At 40.3% G+C, this 20,612-nt stretch overlaps 12 non-coding genes and 1 pseudogene across 12 annotated transcripts; all 13 read left to right on the top strand.

The window, feature by feature from the left end:
• Window positions 1–2,747: 2,747 nt before the first annotated feature.
• Window positions 2,748–2,902, top strand: LOC131707873 (U1 spliceosomal RNA; annotated as a pseudogene).
• A 1,735-nt stretch (window positions 2,903–4,637) lies between these two features.
• Window positions 4,638–4,756, top strand: LOC131706790 (5S ribosomal RNA). Its single transcript, XR_009310802.1, has one exon. It is a non-coding gene; the product is annotated as a 5S ribosomal RNA (ribosomal RNA).
• An 893-nt stretch (window positions 4,757–5,649) lies between these two features.
• LOC131707543 (U1 spliceosomal RNA) lies at window positions 5,650–5,813 on the top strand. Its single transcript, XR_009311206.1, has one exon. It is a non-coding gene; the product is annotated as a U1 spliceosomal RNA (small nuclear RNA).
• A 1,728-nt stretch (window positions 5,814–7,541) lies between these two features.
• Window positions 7,542–7,660, top strand: LOC131706804 (5S ribosomal RNA). Its single transcript, XR_009310814.1, has one exon. It is a non-coding gene; the product is annotated as a 5S ribosomal RNA (ribosomal RNA).
• Window positions 7,661–8,553: 893 nt separating this feature from the next.
• On the top strand, window positions 8,554–8,717 carry LOC131707478 (U1 spliceosomal RNA). The gene has a single exon (XR_009311200.1). It is a non-coding gene; the product is annotated as a U1 spliceosomal RNA (small nuclear RNA).
• Window positions 8,718–10,431: 1,714 nt separating this feature from the next.
• On the top strand, window positions 10,432–10,550 carry LOC131706607 (5S ribosomal RNA). Its single transcript, XR_009310671.1, has one exon. It is a non-coding gene; the product is annotated as a 5S ribosomal RNA (ribosomal RNA).
• Window positions 10,551–11,443: 893 nt separating this feature from the next.
• LOC131707272 (U1 spliceosomal RNA) lies at window positions 11,444–11,607 on the top strand. Its single transcript, XR_009311068.1, has one exon. It is a non-coding gene; the product is annotated as a U1 spliceosomal RNA (small nuclear RNA).
• Window positions 11,608–13,360: 1,753 nt separating this feature from the next.
• On the top strand, window positions 13,361–13,479 carry LOC131706608 (5S ribosomal RNA). Its single transcript, XR_009310672.1, has one exon. It is a non-coding gene; the product is annotated as a 5S ribosomal RNA (ribosomal RNA).
• An 888-nt stretch (window positions 13,480–14,367) lies between these two features.
• Window positions 14,368–14,531, top strand: LOC131707273 (U1 spliceosomal RNA). The gene has a single exon (XR_009311069.1). It is a non-coding gene; the product is annotated as a U1 spliceosomal RNA (small nuclear RNA).
• A 1,719-nt stretch (window positions 14,532–16,250) lies between these two features.
• LOC131706610 (5S ribosomal RNA) lies at window positions 16,251–16,369 on the top strand. The gene has a single exon (XR_009310674.1). It is a non-coding gene; the product is annotated as a 5S ribosomal RNA (ribosomal RNA).
• An 893-nt stretch (window positions 16,370–17,262) lies between these two features.
• LOC131707275 (U1 spliceosomal RNA) lies at window positions 17,263–17,426 on the top strand. Its single transcript, XR_009311070.1, has one exon. It is a non-coding gene; the product is annotated as a U1 spliceosomal RNA (small nuclear RNA).
• A 1,736-nt stretch (window positions 17,427–19,162) lies between these two features.
• LOC131706613 (5S ribosomal RNA) lies at window positions 19,163–19,281 on the top strand. Its single transcript, XR_009310675.1, has one exon. It is a non-coding gene; the product is annotated as a 5S ribosomal RNA (ribosomal RNA).
• Window positions 19,282–20,174: 893 nt separating this feature from the next.
• LOC131707565 (U1 spliceosomal RNA) lies at window positions 20,175–20,338 on the top strand. Its single transcript, XR_009311208.1, has one exon. It is a non-coding gene; the product is annotated as a U1 spliceosomal RNA (small nuclear RNA).
• Window positions 20,339–20,612: the final 274 nt, after the last annotated feature.

Raw genomic sequence — 20,612 nt, forward strand, 5'->3', positions numbered from 1 at the left:
TTTTATTAACGAGGGGAGGAAAATTGCAAAAGGGGAAAGGTATAAGTTAGGGAAATTGCAGGGTAAATTGCAGAGGCTCTACATTATGTTAAGAGATGGTTTTGATGTGGCTAATGATATAACTATAACTAAAATGAAGATGTCCAAACTGTACAGGTCTTTTAGTAGGAGTATTATTTTTCGTAGTAGGGTCCGTTTTTGTGAGGAAAATGAAAAGTGCACTCGCTTCTTTTTTAAGAAAATGAATCCAGGGAAAAAAGTCATTCATAGTTTATTGGATATAAATGGGGTAGAACAATCCTCTAGTGAGGCTGTTCTGGGTTGTGCTAAGTCCTTTTATGAAGAGTTATATGATGTGAAGGAAATAGAAGGTTCCTGGTTAGAATTTTATTTAAGTAAAATTGATGTAAAATTAAGTGATACTGAGAGACAGAAGTTAGAGAAAGAGATAAGTTTAGAAGAACTGGGGAGGGCTGTAAAAAGCTTTAAAAAAATAAGGTACCAGGGATAGATGGTTTACCAATCGAATTTTATGACTTATTTTGGGATTTAGTGGGTGGGGATCTTTTGGACGTGTATAATGAATCTTGGGCTAAAGGTGTATTGATATCAACCATGAGAGAAGGTTGTATATCCTTACTATATAAAAAAGGGGACAAGAAAGAAATAAAGAATTGGAGGCCAGTCACTTTACTTTGCGTAGACCTGAAGATCCTATCAAAGGTAGTTTTTTTAAGATTGCAATCTGTAATTGCGTCTGTTGTAAATAGTGATCAAACTTGCGGGATACCAGGACGGTTACTAGCTGATAATTTGGCTCTAGTTAGAGATATAATAGAATATGCGAAGGACAGGAATGTGCCTCTTTGTCTTTTAAGTCTAGATCAGGAGAAGGCTTTTGATCGTCTCAACCACAGCTTCATTATGTCAATATTAGTAAAAATGAACTTTGGGCCTGCTTTCTGCTCCTGGATACATTTGTTGTATAAGGATTGTTTTAGTAGGATAATAATAAATGGGGTTTTGTCTGAACCTTTTAAGGTACTATCTGGGGTAAGGCAGGGGTGTCCGTTGTCCCCATTACTTTTTGTGTTGGGGATGGAGCCCTTGGCGTGTGCTATTAGGCAGGACAGTGGTATTGCAGGAATAATTGCACCTGGGAGTGGGAAACAGGATATTAAAGTTACCCTGTACATGGATGACATAACAGTTTTCTGTTCTGACGATGCATCAGTCACCAAGGTCTTTTGGCATTGTGATAAATTTGCTTTAGCATCTTCATCCAAAATAAATATGGGGAAGAGTGAATGCTGGTATGTAAACTGGAAAGAAGCAAAGATTGATTTTGGTTTAGTGGAGAAGTATGATTTCATAAAGATTTTAGGGGTATTATTTGGGCCAAATATGAGTAGTAAGAATTGGGAGGGCAGAATTGCAAGAATAAAACAGAAACTTGGTATGTGGGGTATGAGGGAACTAACTTTGTCGGGTAGGATTTTAGTTATTAAGACAGAGGTGTTGTCTTCCCTGGTTTTTTTAGCATCTATATTCCCAATACCTCGCCAATGTCTTTTTGTTATACAAAGAGCAATGTTTCAGTTTTTATGGGGCAGTAAATGTGAGAAGGTTAAAAGACAGATAATGTATAAAACTTTAAATTGTGGTGGGAAAAATGTCCCTGACTTGGGGAAAAAACTGCATTGTATTTTTGTGACTTGTGTGGTTAAAGGGTGTGTTTGTACAAACCAAAGTCTTAGGAAATGGACTTTCTTTGCAGGGTTTTGGTTAAAAGGGATTATTTGTCAGTTATGGAAAATGCGGTTGAGTTTAAAGGTGCCATACGCAGAGCAACGGCCTTTTATTTATAATTTTGTAAAAACATTCATTGTTAAATATAAAGTAAATAGTCTTGCCCTAGAGGAGATATCTTGTGCTCGCCTGGAACAGCTAGTTTGCACAGAAGGGTTAGCTTTGCTCCCAGTTGGGACATTAGTGGAGGAGGACTGTAGGACGGTGTGGAGAAATGTATCTGCCTCCTATCTCTTGAATGCCCATAGGGATTTGGCTTGGAGTGTGGTCCACCAGTGTCTTCCTCTAAGAAGCTTTTTATATCGACGTGGTGGAACAGCTAGTCCTGTTTGCATAAGGCCAGGATGTTGGGGGGAAGAGACGGTACATCATTTGATGTGGTCTTGTTCCTTTGCACAGGAAGTGTGGCAGAAGATGTGTATCTGGTTGGAGAAAATAGAGAGAAAGATAATCTTGACAGAACATGGCATCCTTTATGGATTATTAGGTATAAAGATAAGTAAAGAGAAATTTTGTAAGATCTGGGCGATTATCAATTCCACAAAAGATGCGTTGTGGAAAGCAAGGAACATACTGCAATGGAAGAAATGTGATTTGCCAGCAGAAGCAGTATATGCTTTAGCACTTTCTGTAGCAAAGGATTACGTGGCACGAGACGTGGGGCACAGATCCAGAGAAGAAGTGAGTAAAATTTGGGGGCTGGAGAAGGAGCAGATGATTTCCCAAATTGTTCTTAGGTGTTAGTTTAATTAGAGGATCCGGTTCTGATTGGTTCTGGGGGAGCAGGAGATATCGAATTAGGGCACAAGGGTGAGGGGAAGGCATTTATGGAGGTTAATTTTTGCAATATGTTTGTAATATGTAACAATATGATGGTCTTTTGTATAATACATATGTCATTTTATATTTTGATTTGTAATTTTGTTAAGAACTTAATAAATCTTAAAAAAAGAAAAAAAGAAAAAAAAGGTTCACCCAGGGCGAGGCTCGGCCATTGCACTCCGGCTGTGCTGACCCCTGCGAATTCCCCAAATGCGGGAATCTCGACTGCATAATTTCTGGTAGTGGGGGACTGCGTTCGCGCTCTCCCCTGAAACTATGGTCAAAGACAGAAACAAACACGAACCCGTCGGAGGAAGGAAGGAACTCACTCACTCACTAGTTGTTCAACAACTCTCCGGCAGGCGGCTTCGTCACACAGGGAGTCAGGTTTTCTTTAAAAGGAGCTCAATGTTTTTAGCTTTCTGACTGTCAAATAAATAGCTACGTGGTTCCTGCACATCTATTTCCATGTTTCGTTATTTTTTATTGACAAGACTAAAAGTAAAGACTCAGCAGTGTCTGTATCAAAGTTTTTATTTTTATTTTAAATAATTGGAAATCATTTTCGAGCTTATCAGTTTTATTTATTTAGTTGATGTTTTTTATTCAGATAAACTGTGCATCACAACTGCTGCTGCTGCTGCTGCTGCTGCTGCAGAGTCACTTACAATAGGACCTGGGTTTTACATCTCATTTGAAGGAAGGAGCACAAGGAGGTTAAGGGACTTGCTCAGGGACAGGGTCACACACAATGAGCCAGTGGCTGAGCTGGGATTGAACCAGGAACCTCCCGGTAACAAGAGCTTTTCTTTAACCACCTGACCACTAAGCCCCTTAAAACATATCTTGGCAGACAAACACTTTAATTAGACAACATAAAACCACATACAAGCAGATTTACAAGCAGGGCTGCAATCGCGTTCGCGCTCTCCCCTGATGTTATAGTCAAAGTTAAAAACACAGGTATTGAAAGCAATTAGCGATTATCTATATATCTCCAGCAGGTGGCTCTGTCAGACTGGGAATGAGATTTTGTTTTTTCTTTCGGAGCGTATAATGTTCTAGAAAGTACCAAAGTGTTTTATGTACATGTATTGTGAAGTGTTTCATCTTGAGAAGACAAAGTAACGAGTCAGCGGCACGTGTATCAAAGTTACAAAGTTGCTAATATTAAAGAAGACGAGGTTCAGCGGTACAGTTGTTTTTTTTAAAACATAGTGTTTCAGCTCTGTACAGACGTTCTATGTCGTTATCCGTTATTGATTCAGCTTTATTTAGATGATTGCCTTTACCTTGTTTTAATTTCCCGATCCTCTGAGATACGAATCTACCAGCTTTACATCTTTTTTTTTTTTTTTTTTTAACGTATTCTCATTTTGTTGATCATTAATGCACATTTCTGTACTGTGGGTGTTGTCGAGCGATTGAAAACGAGACATTTTGTGTTTGAATTGAAAGTGATGGTCTCGAGGAGTCGAACAAGTCACAATAAGCCTTCATCCATGTATCATGTAACCACATGTATGCTGTCTCTAACTGGAGGAGAGGGACCCTTGCAGTACTGCTCAGCCTAAAGAACCACACGAGTTGTTTGAAAGGGGGATTTATTTTGTAGAATAAACATCAAATTGGTTTCAGGGCATACAGTCCTCCAACGGCAACACAGCTCAGTACAGCTGAGATCCATTACAACACTGCTGCAGATTCAAACTAAAAGAGGGTAATATACAAAATGGATGCCTTTGAGAACTTAACACTTTCAATGCCAACGTGTGGCTACTACTTTGTGAACATACAATTTCGCAAGAATCTAATGGCACTTTTAATGCTGCTATATATACACACACAGACACACGGACACACGGGCCCGCACACGTGGAGCCCAGAGCTGCTTAAATGTTAACGTTTGTGACAAATTAGAGATCTGGAAATCCCTCCCCCAACCTGTCATTGCATGAATGATATTAACTTAATACTATGAAAGAGATAAACCAAGACTGTCGTTCGCTTACGGACATACCACCTTGAGAACGCCCGATCTCGTCTGATCTCGGAAGCTAAGCAAGGTCGGGCCTGGTTAGTACTTGGATGGGAGACCGCCTGGGAATACCAGGTGCTGTAAGCTTTTCTTTCTGCAGCTTGACAGGGGGCGCTATTTCCCTTGTTATTTATGTTACTAACCTGGAAGCTGTAAGTCTAAACATCGTTTTCTTTTTTTTGTTTTTTTATTGTCCCATTCCACACACGAACAAGTATTGTATCAGCCTTTACTGGTTTTGAAAACTGAGTTAGGACAGAAAGGGTTATCGTATTATATTCTAAGCCGAAACTACCAGTAGCGGTCCGATACAAACAAATGTGAACAGGGTTAAGACAAAAGTACTGACGAGTTTTGCTAGTTATGGTTAGTTTAATTAATTAAAAAAAGAAATAAAAGTTGATGAAGTACTTTTTATTATAGTAACAGAACGAGACATGTTTTAAAGCCACAAACTGCGTGTTTAGATTATTGTGCCAAACAAGAGAACAAAACGAGCATATCAACCAAGAACGGATTTAGTGACCCGTTCATTCGTTCGAGTTTATTTATATTATGTGTGACCTTAACAAATGTTTGACCAATGTTTTGCTTGCTTTCTTTTTGAAAGTCGTACATTTGTTACATTTTTTTTTATTTCGTTTACGCAGACGTGTATACAGACCCGTCGCTTCTTTTGCGGAACATCTCACATGCTGCTGCACGAATGACGTCGTCCTGTGTAAATCCTGGCATCTTGTCCTCCAATGATAAAGGCGCATGCAAATATATACCGAGAGGCATTACGGGAATGCAATTTATAAATACTTATACTGAAAACTGAAGGAACCCATTACACCCAACAGACTGGAAAGTGCGATATGATAACAATGAAAATGTTATATTAGGAAAAGAGTGTTTCTTTAAATTGCAGATGTAGGCACCGTTTCTTTGAAAAATGTCTCTTGTGGACGGGTGATGACTCGCAATGTGTACAACTCATACTTACCTGGCAGGGGAGATACCATGATCATGAAGGTGGTTCACCCAGGGCGAGGCTCGGCCATTGCACTCCGGCTGTGCTGACCCCTGCGAATTCCCCAAATGCGGGAATCTCGACTGCATCATTTCTGGTAGTGGGGGACTGCGTTCGCGCTCTCCCCTGAAACTATGGTCAAAGACAGAAACAAACACGAACCCGTCGGAGGAAGGAAGGAACTCACTAGTTGTTCAACAACTCTCCGGCAGGCGGCTTCGTCACACAGGGAGTCAGGTTTTCTTTAAAAGGAGCTCAATGTTTTTAGCTTTCTGACTGTCAAATAAATAGCTACGTGGTTCCTGCACATCTATTTCCATGTTTCGTTATTTTTTATTGACAAGACTAAAAGTAAAGACTCAGCAGTGTCTGTATCAAAGTTTTTATTTTTATTTTAAATAATTGGAAATCATTTTCGAGCTTATCAGTTTTATTTATTTAGTTGATGTTTTTTATTCAAAGCAACTTACAGATAAACTGTGCATCACAACTGCTGCTGCTGCTGCTGCAGAGTCACTTACAATAGGACCTGGGTTTTACATCTCATTTGAAGGAAGGAGCACAAGGAGGTTAAGGGACTTGCTCAGGGACAGGGTCACACACAATGAGCCAGTGGCTGAGCTGGGATTGAACCAGGAACCTCCCGGTAACAAGAGCTTTTCTTTAACCACCTGACCACTAAGCCCCTTAAATCATATCTTGGCAGACAAACACTTTAATTAGACAACATAAAACCACATACAAGCAGATTTACAAGCAGGGCTGCAATCGCGTTCGCGCTCTCCCCTGATGTTATAGTCAAAGTTAAAAACACAGGTATTGAAAGCAATTAGCGATTATCTATATATCTCCAGCAGGTGGCTCTGTCAGACTGGGAATGAGATTTTGTTTTTTCTTTCGGAGCGTATAATGTTCTAGAAAGTACCAAAGTGTTTTATGTACATGTATTGTGAAGTGTTTCATCTTGAGAAGACAAAGTAACGAGTCAGCGGCACGTGTATCAAAGTTACAAAGTTGCTAATATTAAAGAAGACGAGGTTCAGCGGTACAGTTGTTTTTTTAAAACATAGTGTTTCAGTTCTGTACAGACGTTCTATGTCGTTATCCGTTATTGATTCAGCTTTATTTAGATGATTGCCTTTACCTTGTTTTAATTTCCCGTTCCTCTGAGATACGAATCTACCAGCTTTACATCTTTTTTTTTTTTTTTTTAACGTATTCTCATTTTGTTGATCATTAATGCACATTTCTGTACTGTGGGTGTTGTCGAGCGATTGAAAACGAGACATTTTGTGTTTGAATTGAAAGTGATGGTCTCGAGGAGTCGAACAGGTCACAATAAGCCTTCATCCATGTATCATGTAACCACATGTATGCTGTCTCTAACTGGAGGAGAGGGACCCTTGCCGTACTGCTCAGCCTAAAGAACCACACGAGTTGTTTGAAAGGGGGATTTATTTTGTAGAATAAACATCAAATTGGTTTCAGGGCATACAGTCCTCCAACGGCAACACAGCTCAGTAGTACAGCTGAGATCCATTACAACACTGCTGCAGATTCAAACTAAAAGAGGGTAATATACAAAATGGATGCCTTTGAGAACTTAACACTTTCAATGCCAACGTGTGGCTACTACTTTGTGAACATACAATTTCGCAAGAATCTAATGGCACTTTTAATGCTGCTATATACACACACAGACACACGGACACACGGGCCCGCACACGTGGAGCCCAGAGCTGCTTAAATGTTAACGTTTGTGACAAATTAGAGATCTGGAAATCCCTCCCCCAACCTGTCATTGCATGAATGATATTAACTTAATACTATGAAAGAGATAAACCAAGACTGTCGTTCGCTTACGGCCATACCACCTTGAGAACGCCCGATCTCGTCTGATCTCGGAAGCTAAGCAAGGTCGGGCCTGGTTAGTACTTGGATGGGAGACCGCCTGGGAATACCACGTGCTGTAAGCTTTTCTTTCTGCAGCTTGACAGGGGGCGCTAGTTCCCTTGTTATTTATGTTACTAACCTGGAAGCTGTAAGTCTAAACATCGTTTTCTTTTTTTTGTTTTTTTATTGTCCCATTCCACACACGAACAAGTATTGTATCAGCCTTTACTGGTTTTGAAAACTGAGTTAGGACAGAAAGGGTTATCGTATTATATTCTAAGCCGAAACTACCAGTAGCGGTCCGATACAAACAAATGTGAACAGGGTTAAGACAAAAGTACTGACGAGTTTTGCTAGTTATGGTTAGTTTAATTAATTAAAAAAAGAAATAAAAGTTGATGAAGTACTTTTTATTATAGTAACAGAACGAGACATGTTTTAAAGCCACAAACTGCGTGTTTAGATTATTGTGCCAAACAAGAGAACAAAACGAGCATATCAACCAAGAACGGATTTAGTGACCCGTTCATTCGTTCGAGTTTATTTATATTATGTGTGACCTTAACAAATGTTTGACCAATGTTTTGCTTGCTTTCTTTTTTAAAGTCGTACATTTGTTACATTTTTTTTTATTTCGTTTACGCAGACGTGTATACAGACCCGTCGCTTCTTTTGCGGAACATCTCACATGCTGCTGCACGAATGACGTCGTCCTGTGTAAATCCTGGCATCTTGTCCTCCAATGATAAAGGCGCATGCAAATATATACCGAGAGGCATTACGGGAATGCAATTTATAAATACTTATACTGAAAACTGAAGGAACCCATTACACCCAACAGACTGGAAAGTGCGATATGATAACAATGAAAATGTTATATTAGGAAAAGAGTGTTTCTTTAAATTGCAGATGTAGGCACCGTTTCTTTGAAAAATGTCTCTTGTGGACGGGTGACGACTCGCAATGTGTACAACTCATACTTACCTGGCAGGGGAGATACCATGATCAGGAAGGTGGTTCACCCAGGGCGAGGCTCGGCCATTGCACTCCGGCTGTGCTGACCCCTGCGAATTCCCCAAATGCGGGAATCTCGACTGCATAATTTCTGGTAGTGGGGGACTGCGTTCGCGCTCTCCCCTGAAACTATGGTCAAAGACAGAAACAAACACGAACCCGTCGGAGGAAGGAACTCACTCACTAGTTGTTCAACAACTCTCCGGCAGGCGGCTTCGTCACACAGGGAGTCAGGTTTTCTTTAAAAGGAGCTCAATGTTTTTAGCTTTCTGACTGTCAAATAAATAGCTACGTGGTTCCTGCACATCTATTTCCATGTTTCGTTATTTTTTATTGACAAGACTAAAAGTAAAGACTCAGCAGTGTCTGTATCAAAGTTTTTATTTTTATTTTAAATAATTGGAAATCATTTTCGAGCTTATCAGTTTTATTTATTTAGTTGATGTTTTTTATTCAGATAAACTGTGCATCACAACTGCTGCTGCTGCTGCTGCAGAGTCACTTACAATAGGACCTGGGTTTTACATCTCATTTGAAGGAAGGAGCACAAGGAGGTTAAGGGACTTGCTCAGGGACAGGGTCACACACAATGAGCCAGTGGCTGAGCTGGGATTGAACCAGGAACCTCCCGGTAACAAGAGCTTTTCTTTAACCACCTGACCACTAAGCCCCTTAAATCATATCTTGGCAGACAAACACTTTAATTAGACAACATAAAACCACATACAAGCAGATTTACAAGCAGGGCTGCAATCGTGTTCGCGCTCTCCCCTGATGTTATAGTCAAAGTTAAAAACACAGGTATTGAAAGCAATTAGCGATTATCTATATATCTCCAGCAGGTGGCTCTGTCAGACTGGGAATGAGATTTTGTTTTTTCTTTCGGAGCGTATAATGTTCTAGAAAGTACCAAAGTGTTTTATGTACATGTATTGTGAAGTGTTTCATCTTGAGAAGACAAAGTAACGAGTCAGCGGCACGTGTATCAAAGTTACAAAGTTGCTAATATTAAAGAAGACGAGGTTCAGCGGTACAGTTGTTTTTTTAAAACATAGTGTTTCAGTTCTGTACAGACGTTCTATGTCGTTATCCGTTATTGATTCAGCTTTATTTAGATGATTGCCTTTACCTTGTTTTAATTTCCCGTTCCTCTGAGATACGAATCTACCAGCTTTACATCTTTTTTTTTTTTTTTAACGTATTCTCATTTTGTTGATCATTAATGCACATTTCTGTACTGTGGGTGTTGTCGAGCGATTGAAAACGAGACATTTTGTGTTTGAATTGAAAGTGATGGTCTCGAGGAGTCGAACAGGTCACAATAAGCCTTCATCCATGTATCATGTAACCACATGTATGCTGTCTCTAACTGGAGGAGAGGGACCCTTGCCGTACTGCTCAGCCTAAAGAACCACACGAGTTGTTTGAAAGGGGGATTTATTTTGTAGAATAAACATCAAATTGGTTTCAGGGCATACAGTCCTCCAACGGCAACACAGCTCAGTAGTACAGCTGAGATCCATTACAACACTGCTGCAGATTCAAACTAAAAGAGGGTAATATACAAAATGGATGCCTTTGAGAACTTAACACTTTCAATGCCAACGTGTGGCTACTACTTTGTGAACATACAATTTCGCAAGAATCTAATGGCACTTTTAATGCTGCTATATACACACACAGACACACGGACACACGGGCCCGCACACGTGGAGCCCAGAGCTGCTTAAATGTTAACGTTTGTGACAAATTAGAGATCTGGAAATCCCTCCCCCAACCTGTCATTGCATGAATGATATTAACTTAATACTATGAAAGAGATAAACCAAGATTGTCGTTCGCTTACGGCCATACCACCTTGAGAACGCCCGATCTCGTCTGATCTCGGAAGCTAAGCAAGGTCGGGCCTGGTTAGTACTTGGATGGGAGACCGCCTGGGAATACCAGGTGCTGTAAGCTTTTCTTTCTGCAGCTTGACAGGGGGCGCTATTTCCCTTGTTATTTATGTTACTAACCTGGAAGCTGTAAGTCTAAACATCGTTTTCTTTTTTTTGTTTTTTTATTGTCCCATTCCACACACGAACAAGTATTGTATCAGCCTTTACTGGTTTTGAAAACTGAGTTAGGACAGAAAGGGTTATCGTATTATATTCTAAGCCGAAACTACCCGTAGCGGTCCGATACAAACAAATGTGAACAGGGTTAAGACAAAAGTACTGACGAGTTTTGCTAGTTATGGTTAGTTTAATTAATTAAAAAAAGAAATAAAAGTTGATGAAGTACTTTTTATTATAGTAACAGAACGAGACATGTTTTAAAGCCACAAACTGCGTGTTTAGATTATTGTGCCAAACAAGAGAACAAAACGAGCATATCAACCAAGAACGGATTTAGTGACCCGTTCATTCGTTCGAGTTTATTTATATTATGTGTGACCTTAACAAATGTTTGACCAATGTTTTGCTTGCTTTCTTTTTGAAAGTCGTACATTTGTTACATTTTTTTTTATTTCGTTTACGCAGACGTGTATACAGACCCGTCGCTTCTTTTGCGGAACATCTCACATGCTGCTGCACGAATGACGTCGTCCTGTGTAAATCCTGGCATCTTGTCCTCCAATGATAAAGGCGCATGCAAATATATACCGAGAGGCATTACGGGAATGCAATTTATAAATACTTATACTGAAAACTGAAGGAACCCATTACACCCAACAGACTGGAAAGTGCGATATGATAACAATGAAAATGTTATATTAGGAAAAGAGTGTTTCTTTAAATTGCAGATGTAGGCACCGTTTCTTTGAAAAATGTCTCTTGTGGACGGGTGACGACTCGCAATGTGTACAACTCATACTTACCTGGCAGGGGAGATACCATGATCATGAAGGTGGTTCACCCAGGGCGAGGCTCGGCCATTGCACTCCGGCTGTGCTGACCCCTGCGAATTCCCCAAATGCGGGAATCTCGACTGCATAATTTCTGGTAGTGGGGGACTGCGTTCGCGCTCTCCCCTGAAACTATGGTCAAAGACAGAAACAAACACGAACCCGTCGGAGGAAGGAACTCCCTCACTAGTTGTTCAACAACTCTCCGGCAGGCGGCTTCGTCACACAGGGAGTCAGGTTTTCTTTAAAAGGAGCTCAATGTTTTTAGCTTTCTGACTGTCAAATAAATAGCTACGTGGTTCCTGCACATCTATTTCCATGTTTCGTTATTTTTTATTGACAAGACTAAAAGTAAAGACTCAGCAGTGTCTGTATCAAAGTTTTTATTTTTATTTTAAATAATTGGAAATCATTTTCGAGCTTATCAGTTTTATTTATTTAGTTGATGTTTTTTATTCAAAGCAACTTACAGATAAACTGTGCATCACAACTGCTGCTGCTGCTGCTGCTGCTGCTGCTGCTGCTGCTGCTGCTGAGTCACTTACAATAGGACCTGGGTTTTACATCTCATTTGAAGGAAGGAGCACAAGGAGGTTAAGGGACTTGCTCAGGGACAGGGTCACACACAATGAGCCAGTGGCTGAGCTGGGATTGAACCAGGAACCTCCCGGTAACAAGAGCTTTTCTTTAACCACCTGACCACTAAGCCCCTTAAATCATATCTTGGCAGACAAACACTTTAATTAGACAACATAAAACCACATACAAGCAGATTTACAAGCAGGGCTGCAATCGCGTTCGCGCTCTCCCCTGATGTTATAGTCAAAGTTAAAAACACAGGTATTGAAAGCAATTAGCGATTATCTATATATCTCCAGCAGGTGGCTCTGTCAGACTGGGAATGAGATTTTGTTTTTTCTTTCGGAGCGTATAATGTTCTAGAAAGTACCAAAGTGTTTTATGTACATGTATTGTGAAGTGTTTCATCTTGAGAAGACAAAGTAACGAGTCAGCGGCACGTGTATCAAAGTTACAAAGTTGCTAATATTAAAGAAGACGAGGTTCAGCGGTACAGTTGTTTTTTTAAACCATAGTGTTTCAGTTCTGTACAGACGTTCTATGTCGTTATCCGTTATTGATTCAGCTTTATTTAGATGATTGCCTTTACCTTGTTTTAATTTCCCGTTCCTCTGAGATACGAATCTACCAGCTTTACATCTTTTTTTTTTTTTTTTTTAACGTATTCTCATTTTGTTGATCATTAATGCACATTTCTGTACTGTGGGTGTTGTCGAGCGATTGAAAACGAGACATTTTGTGTTTGAATTGAAAGTGATGGTCTCGAGGAGTCGAACAGGTCACAATAAGCCTTCATCCATGTATCATGTAACCACATGTATGCTGTCTCTAACTGGAGGAGAGGGACCCTTGCCGTACTGCTCAGCCTAAAGAACCACACGAGTTGTTTGAAAGGGGGATTTATTTTGTAGAATAAACATCAAATTGGTTTCAGGGCATACAGTCCTCCAACGGCAACACAGCTCAGTAGTACAGCTGAGATCCATTACAACACTGCTGCAGATTCAAACTAAAAGAGGGTAATATACAAAATGGATGCCTTTGAGAACTTAACACTTTCAATGCCAACGTGTGGCTACTACTTTGTGAACATACAATTTCGCAAGAATCTAATGGCACTTTTAATGCTGCTATATACACACACAGACACACGGACACACGGGCCCGCACACGTGGAGCCCAGAGCTGCTTAAATGTTAACGTTTGTGACAAATTAGAGATCTGGAAATCCCTCCCCCAACCTGTCATTGCATGAATGATATTAACTTAATACTATGAAAGAGATAAACCAAGACTGTCGTTCGCTTACGGCCATACCACCTTGAGAACGCCCGATCTCGTCTGATCTCGGAAGCTAAGCAAGGTCGGGCCTGGTTAGTACTTGGATGGGAGACCGCCTGGGAATACCAGGTGCTGTAAGCTTTTCTTTCTGCAGCTTGACAGGGGGCGCTATTTCCCTTGTTATTTATGTTACTAACCTGGAAGCTGTAAGTCTAAACATCGTTTTCTTTTTTTGGTTTTTTTATTGTCCCATTCCACACACGAACAAGTATTGTATCAGCCTTTACTGGTTTTGAAAACTGAGTTAGGACAGAAAGGGTTATCGTATTATATTCTAAGCCGAAACTACCAGTAGCGGTCCGATACAAACAAATGTGAACAGGGTTAAGACAAAAGTACTGACGAGTTTTGCTAGTTATGGTTAGTTTAATGAATTAAAAAAAGAAATAAAAGTTGATGAAGTACTTTTTATTATAGTAACAGAACGAGACATGTTTTAAAGCCACAAACTGCGTGTTTAGATTATTGTGCCAAACAAGAGAACAAAACGAGCATATCAACCAAGAACGGATTTAGTGACCCGTTCATTCGTTCGAGTTTATTTATATTATGTGTGACCTTAACAAATGTTTGACCAATGTTTTGCTTGCTTTCTTTTTGAAAGTCGTACATTTGTTACATTTTTTTTTATTTCGTTTACGCAGACGTGTATACAGACCCGTCGCTTCTTTTGCGGAACATCTCACATGCTGCTGCACGAATGACGTCGTCCTGTGTAAATCCTGGCATCTTGTCCTCCAATGATAAAGGCGCATGCAAATATATACCGAGAGGCATTACGGGAATGCAATTAATAAATACTTGAAAACTGAAGGAACCCATTACACCCAACAGACTGGAAAGTGCGATATGATAACAATGAAAATGTTATATTAGGAAAAGAGTGTTTCTTTAAATTGCAGATGTAGGCACCGTTTCTTTGAAAAATGTCTCTTGTGGACGGGTGACGACTCGCAATGTGTACAACTCATACTTACCTGGCAGGGGAGATACCATGATCATGAAGGTGGTTCACCCAGGGCGAGGCTCGGCCATTGCACTCCGGCTGTGCTGACCCCTGCGAATTCCCCAAATGCGGGAATCTCGACTGCATAATTTCTGGTAGTGGGGGACTGCGTTCGCGCTCTCCCCTGAAACTATGGTCAAAGACAGAAACAAACACGAACCCGTCGGAGGAAGGAACTCACTCACTCACTAGTTGTTCAACAACTCTCCGGCAGGCGGCTTCGTCACACAGGGAGTCAGGTTTTCTTTAAAAGGAGCTCAATGTTTTTAGCTTTCTGACTGTCAAATAAATAGCTACGTGGTTCCTGCACATCTATTTCCATGTTTCGTTATTTTTTATTGACAAGACTAAAAGTAAAGACTCAGCAGTGTCTGTATCAAAGTTTTTATTTTTATTTTAAATAATTGGAAATCATTTTCGAGCTTATCAGTTTTATTTATTTAGTTGATGTTTTTTATTCAGATAAACTGTGCATCACAACTGCTGCTGCTGCTGCTGCAGAGTCACTTACAATAGGACCTGGGTTTTACATCTCATTTGAAGGAAGGAGCACAAGGAGGTTAAGGGACTTGCTCAGGGACAGGGTCACACACAATGAGCCAGTGGCTGAGCTGGGATTGAACCAGGAACCTCCCGGTAACAAGAGCTTTTCTTTAACCACCTGACCACTAAGCCCCTTAAATCATATCTTGGCAGACAAACACTTTAATTAGACAACATAAAACCACATACAAGCAGATTTACAAGCAGGGCTGCAATCGCGTTCGCGCTCTCCCCTGATGTTATAGTCAAAGTTAAAAACACAGGTATTGAAAGCAATTAGCGATTATCTATATATCTCCAGCAGGTGGCTCTGTCAGACTGGGAATGAGATTTTGTTTTTTCTTTCGGAGCGTATAATGTTCTAGAAAGTACCAAAGTGTTTTATGTACATGTATTGTGAAGTGTTTCATCTTGAGAAGACAAAGTAACGAGTCAGCGGCACGTGTATCAAAGTTACAAAGTTGCTAATATTAAAGAAGACGAGGTTCAGTGGTACAGTTGTTTTTTTAAAACATAGTGTTTCAGTTCTGTACAGACGTTCTATGTCGTTATCCGTTATTGATTCAGCTTTATTTAGATGATTGCCTTTACCTTGTTTTAATTTCCCGTTCCTCTGAGATACGAATCTACCAGCTTTACATCTTTTTTTTTTTTTTTTAACGTATTCTCATTTTGTTGATCATTAATGCACATTTCTGTACTGTGGGTGTTGTCGAGCGATTGAAAACGAGACATTTTGTGTTTGAATTGAAAGTGATGGTCTCGAGGAGTCGAACAGGTCACAATAAGCCTTCATCCATGTATCATGTAACCACATGTATGCTGTCTCTAACTGGAGGAGAGGGACCCTTGCCGTACTGCTCAGCCTAAAGAACCACACGAGTTGTTTGAAAGGGGGATTTATTTTGTAGAATAAACATCAAATTGGTTTCAGGGCATACAGTCCTCCAACGGCAACACAGCTCAGTAGTACAGCTGAGATCCATTACAACACTGCTGCAGATTCAAACTAAAAGAGGGTAATATACAAAATGGATGCCTTTGAGAACTTAACACTTTCAATGCCAACGTGTGGCTACTACTTTGTGAACATACAATTTCGCAAGAATCTAATGGCACTTTTAATGCTGCTATATACACACACAGACACACGGACACACGGGCCCGCACACGTGGAGCCCAGAGCTGCTTAAATGTTAACGTTTGTGACAAATTAGAGATCTGGAAATCCCTCCCCCAACCTGTCATTGCATGAATGATATTAACTTAATACTATGAAAGAGATAAACCAAGACTGTCGTTCGCTTACGGCCATACCACCTTGAGAACGCCCGATCTCGTCTGATCTCGGAAGCTAAGCAAGGTCGGGCCTGGTTAGTACTTGGATGGGAGACCGCCTGGGAATACCAGGTGCTGTAAGCTTTTCTTTCTGCAGCTTGACAGGGGGCGCTATTTCCCTTGTTATTTATGTTACTAACCTGGAAGCTGTAAGTCTAAACATCGTTTTCTTTTTTTTGTTTTTTTATTGTCCCATTCCACACACGAACAAGTATTGTATCAGCCTTTACTGGTTTTGAAAACTGAGTTAGGACAGAAAGGGTTATCGTATTATATTCTAAGCCGAAACTACCAGTAGCGGTCCGATACAAACAAATGTGAACAGGGTTAAGACAAAAGTACTGACGAGTTTTGCTAGTTATGGTTAGTTTAATTAATTAAAAAAAGAAATAAAAGTTGATGAAGTACTTTTTATTATAGTAACAGAACGAGACATGTTTTAAAGCCACAAACTGCGTGTTTAGATTATTGTGCCAAACAAGAGAACAAAACGAGCATATCAACCAAGAACGGATTTAGTGACCCGTTCATTCGTTCGAGTTTATTTATATTATGTGTGACCTTAACAAATGTTTGACCAATGTTTTGCTTGCTTTCTTTTTGAAAGTCGTACATTTGTTACATTTTTTTTTATTTCGTTTACGCAGACGTGTATACAGACCCGTCGCTTCTTTTGCGGAACATCTCACATGCTGCTGCACGAATGACGTCGTCCTGTGTAAATCCTGGCATCTTGTCCTCCAATGATAAAGGCGCATGCAAATATATACCGAGAGGCATTACGGGAATGCAATTTATAAATACTTATACTGAAAACTGAAGGAACCCATTACACCCAACAGACTGGAAAGTGCGATATGATAACAATGAAAATGTTATATTAGGAAAAGAGTGTTTCTTTAAATTGCAGATGTAGGCACCGTTTCTTTGAAAAATGTCTCTTGTGGACGGGTGACGACTCGCAATGTGTACAACTCATACTTACCTGGCAGGGGAGATACCATGATCATGAAGGTGGTTCACCCAGGGCGAGGCTCGGCCATTGCACTCCGGCTGTGCTGACCCCTGCGAATTCCCCAAATGCGGGAATCTCGACTGCATAATTTCTGGTAGTGGGGGACTGCGTTCGCGCTCTCCCCTGAAACTATGGTCAAAGACAGAAACAAACACGAACCCGTCGGAGGAAGGAACTCACTCACTAGTTGTTCAACAACTCTCCGGCAGGCGGCTTCGTCACACAGGGAGTCAGGTTTTCTTTAAAAGGAGCTCAATGTTTTTAGCTTTCTGACTGTCAAATAAATAGCTACGTGGTTCCTGCACATCTATTTCCATGTTTCGTTATTTTTTATTGACAAGACTAAAAGTAAAGACTCAGCAGTGTCTGTATCAAAGTTTTTATTTTTATTTTAAATAATTGGAAATCATTTTCGAGCTTATCAGTTTTATTTATTTAGTTGATGTTTTTTATTCAAAGCAACTTACAGATAAACTGTGCATCACAACTGCTGCTGCTGCTGCTGCTGCTGCTGCTGAGTCACTTACAATAGGACCTGGGTTTTACATCTCATTTGAAGGAAGGAGCACAAGGAGGTTAAGGGACTTGCTCAGGGACAGGGTCACACACAATGAGCCAGTGGCTGAGCTGGGATTGAACCAGGAACCTCCCGGTAACAAGAGCTTTTCTTTAACCACCTGACCACTAAGCCCCTTAAATCATATCTTGGCAGACAAACACTTTAATTAGACAACATAAAACCACATACAAGCAGATTTACAAGCAGGGCTGCAATCGCGTTCGCGCTCTCCCCTGATGTTATAGTCAAAGTTAAAAACACAGGTATTGAAAGCAATTAGCGATTATCTATATATCTCCAGCAGGTGGCTCTGTCAGACTGGGAATGAGATTTTGTTTTTTCTTTCGGAGCGTATAATGTTCTAGAAAGTACCAAAGTGTTTTATGTACATGTATTGTGAAGTGTTTCATCTTGAGAAGACAAAGTAACGAGTCAGCGGCACGTGTATCAAAGTTACAAAGTTGCTAATATTAAAGAAGACGAGGTTCAGCGGTACAGTTGTTTTTTTAAAACATAGTGTTTCAGTTCTGTACAGACGTTCTATGTCGTTATCCGTTATTGATTCAGCTTTATTTAGATGATTGCCTTTACCTTGTTTTAATTTCCCGTTCCTCTGAGATACGAATCTACCAGCTTTACATCTTTTTTTTTTTTTTTTAACGTATTCTCATTTTGTTGATCATTAATGCACATTTCTGTACTGTGGGTGTTGTCGAGCGATTGAAAACGAGACATTTTGTGTTTGAATTGAAAGTGATGGTCTCGAGGAGTCGAACAGGTCACAATAAGCCTTCATCCATGTATCATGTAACCACATGTATGCTGTCTCTAACTGGAGGAGAGGGACCCTTGCCGTACTGCTCAGCCTAAAGAACCACACGAGTTGTTTGAAAGGGGGATTTATTTTGTAGAATAAACATCAAATTGGTTTCAGGGCATACAGTCCTCCAACGGCAACACAGCTCAGTAGTACAGCTGAGATCCATTACAACACTGCTGCAGATTCAAACTAAAAGAGGGTAATATACAAAATGGATGCCTTTGAGAACTTAACACTTTCAATGCCAACGTGTGGCTACTACTTTGTGAACATACAATTTCGCAAGAATCTAATGGCACTTTTAATGCTGCTATATACACACACAGACACACGGACACACGGGCCCGCACACGTGGAGCCCAGAGCTGCTTAAATGTTAACGTTTGTGACAAATTAGAGATCTGGAAATCCCTCCCCCAACCTGTCATTGCATGAATGATATTAACTTAATACTATGAAAGAGATAAACCAAGACTGTCGTTCGCTTACGGCCATACCACCTTGAGAACGCCCGATCTCGTCTGATCTCGGAAGCTAAGCAAGGTCGGGCCTGGTTAGTACTTGGATGGGAGACCGCCTGGGAATACCAGGTGCTGTAAGCTTTTCTTTCTGCAGCTTGACAGGGGGCGCTATTTCCCTTGTTATTTATGTTACTAACCTGGAAGCTGTAAGTCTAAACATCGTTTTCTTTTTTTTGTTTTTTTATTGTCCCATTCCACACACGAACAAGTATTGTATCAGCCTTTACTGGTTTTGAAAACTGAGTTAGGACAGAAAGGGTTATCGTATTATATTCTAAGCCGAAACTACCAGTAGCGGTCCGATACAAACAAATGTGAACAGGGTTAAGACAAAAGTACTGACGAGTTTTGCTAGTTATGGTTAGTTTAATTAATTAAAAAAAGAAATAAAAGTTGATGAAGTACTTTTTATTATAGTAACAGAACGAGACATGTTTTAAAGCCACAAACTGCGTGTTTAGATTATTGTGCCAAACAAGAGAACAAAACGAGCATATCAACCAAGAACGGATTTAGTGACCCGTTCATTCGTTCGAGTTTATTTATATTATGTGTGACCTTAACAAATGTTTGACCAATGTTTTGCTTGCTTTCTTTTTGAAAGTCGTACATTTGTTACATTTTTTTTTATTTAGTTTACGCAGACGTGTATACAGACCCGTCGCTTCTTTTGCGGAACATCTCACATGCTGCTGCACGAATGACGTCGTCCTGTGTAAATCCTGGCATCTTGTCCTCCAATGATAAAGGCGCATGCAAATATATACCGAGAGGCATTACGGGAATGCAATTTATAAATACTTATACTGAAAACTGAAGGAACCCATTACACCCAACAGACTGGAAAGTGCGATATGATAACAATGAAAATGTTATATTAGGAAAAGAGTGTTTCTTTAAATTGCAGATGTAGGCACCGTTTCTTTGAAAAATGTCTCTTGTGGACGGGTGACGACTCGCAATGTGTACAACTCATACTTACCTGGCAGGGGAGATACCATGATCATGAAGGTGGTTCACCCAGGGCGAGGCTCGGCCATTGCACTCCGGCTGTGCTGACCCCTGCGAATTCCCCAAATGCGGGAATCTCGACTGCATCATTTCTGGTAGTGGGGGACTGCGTTCGCGCTCTCCCCTGAAACTATGGTCAAAGACAGAAACAAACACGAACCCGTCGGAGGAAGGAAGGAACTCACTAGTTGTTCAACAACTCTCCGGCAGGCGGCTTCGTCACACAGGGAGTCAGGTTTTCTTTAAAAGGAGCTCAATGTTTTTAGCTTTCTGACTGTCAAATAAATAGCTACGTGGTTCCTGCACATCTATTTCCATGTTTCGTTATTTTTTATTGACAAGACTAAAAGTAAAGACTCAGCAGTGTCTGTATCAAAGTTTTTATTTTTATTTTAAATAAT

This window comes from Acipenser ruthenus, chromosome 2, assembly GCF_902713425.1.
Source record: "Acipenser ruthenus chromosome 2, fAciRut3.2 maternal haplotype, whole genome shotgun sequence".
In the NCBI taxonomy this organism is placed as follows: Eukaryota; Metazoa; Chordata; class Actinopteri; order Acipenseriformes; family Acipenseridae; genus Acipenser; species Acipenser ruthenus.